Source organism: Pipistrellus hanaki (genome assembly GCF_964339955.1).
Source record: "Pipistrellus hanaki genome assembly, chromosome: 9".
NCBI classification, from domain to species: domain Eukaryota; kingdom Metazoa; phylum Chordata; class Mammalia; order Chiroptera; family Vespertilionidae; genus Pipistrellus; species Pipistrellus hanaki.
Window position 1 is genome coordinate 7,009,918 of NC_140511.1, and position 1,360 is coordinate 7,011,277.

Here is a 1,360-nt window from a genome sequence, read left to right on the forward strand (position 1 = left end):
ATCTGCAATGGAGGCAGGAGGGGCGGCTCGGTCTGGGCCTCCCAGGCCTACAGGAAGGGAAACTTAGAGAAGATCAGGGCAGGAGACCAGGGCTAAGTCAGCGAATAAGGAGTCAGCTCAGCCCTGCTCAGAGGTTGAGTGTTGACCTATGAACCAGGAGGTCACGGTTTGATTCCAGCCAAAGGCACATGCCCGGGTTGCAGGCTCTGTCCCCGGGGGAGGGGCATGCTGGAAGCAGCTGTTCCATGGTTCTCTCTCTTCACTGATGGTTCTCTCCCCATCTCCCTTCCTCCGAAATCAATAAGAATATATTAAATAGCCGAAACCGGTTTGGCTCAGTGGTAGAGCATCGGTCTGTGGACTGAAAGGTCCCAGGTTCGATTCCGGTCAAGGGCATGTACATTGGTTGCGGGCACATCCCCAGTAGGGGGTGTGCAAGAGGCAGCTGGTCGATGTTTCTCTCTCATCGATGTTTCTAGCTCTCTATCTCTCTCCCTTCCTCTCTGTAAAAAAAAAAAAAAAATTCAATAAAATATATTAAAAAAAAAAAAGAGAATATATTAAATAAATAAAAGCAGCGCAGAGCCCACTGGGCGCCCCTCAGGCCCGAGGTGGGGCAGAGGGAGGGCCGGCACGCCCTGCCGCGCCTCCCGGTGGAGGGAGCGAGTAAGGGCTGGGGCGGGCGGAGAGGAGGTCCTTGGGGGTTAGAACTTCTTTCCTGAGAGATGCGGTTCTGGTGACATTCCAGAGCGCCCCTCACAGCAGCTTAGCGCCTCCCCTCTTCAGCTCTCTGTCCACAGAGCCCCCCTTGCTCCTGCCCCCTGCAGCTGAGCGGCCCCTGCGGGGAGTGTCTCCCCTGCCCTCCGGCTGCCTCAGGGGGCGCCGCACAGCTCCCCCAGGCGCCGGGGGCACCAGGGCCAGCACCTCCCACGGAAGGCGAGGCGGCCCATGCCCGTTCTGTGCCCGTGTCTGTATCCATGTCCATGTCCATGTCTGTGCTGTGCCCGTGCCCATGCCCGGGTCCGTGTCTGTGCCGTGCCCGTGCCCATGCCCATACCGTGTCTGTGTCTGTGTCCGTGTCCGAGCTTGTGTTCGTTTCCAGATCTGTGCCTGTGTCTGTGTCCGTGCCCGTGTCCATGTCTATGCCCATGTCTGTGTCCATGTCTGTGCCTGTGTCCATGCCAGTGTCTGTGCCCATATCTGTGTCCGTGCCCGTGTCGGTGTCCGTGCCTCTGTCCATTCCCGTGTCCGTGTCTGTGTCCGTGCCCGTGTCCGAGTCTGTGCCCCTGTCCGTGCCCCTGTCCGTGCCCCTGTCTGTGCCCCTGTCCATGCCCCTGTCCGTGCCCGTGTCTGTGTCTGT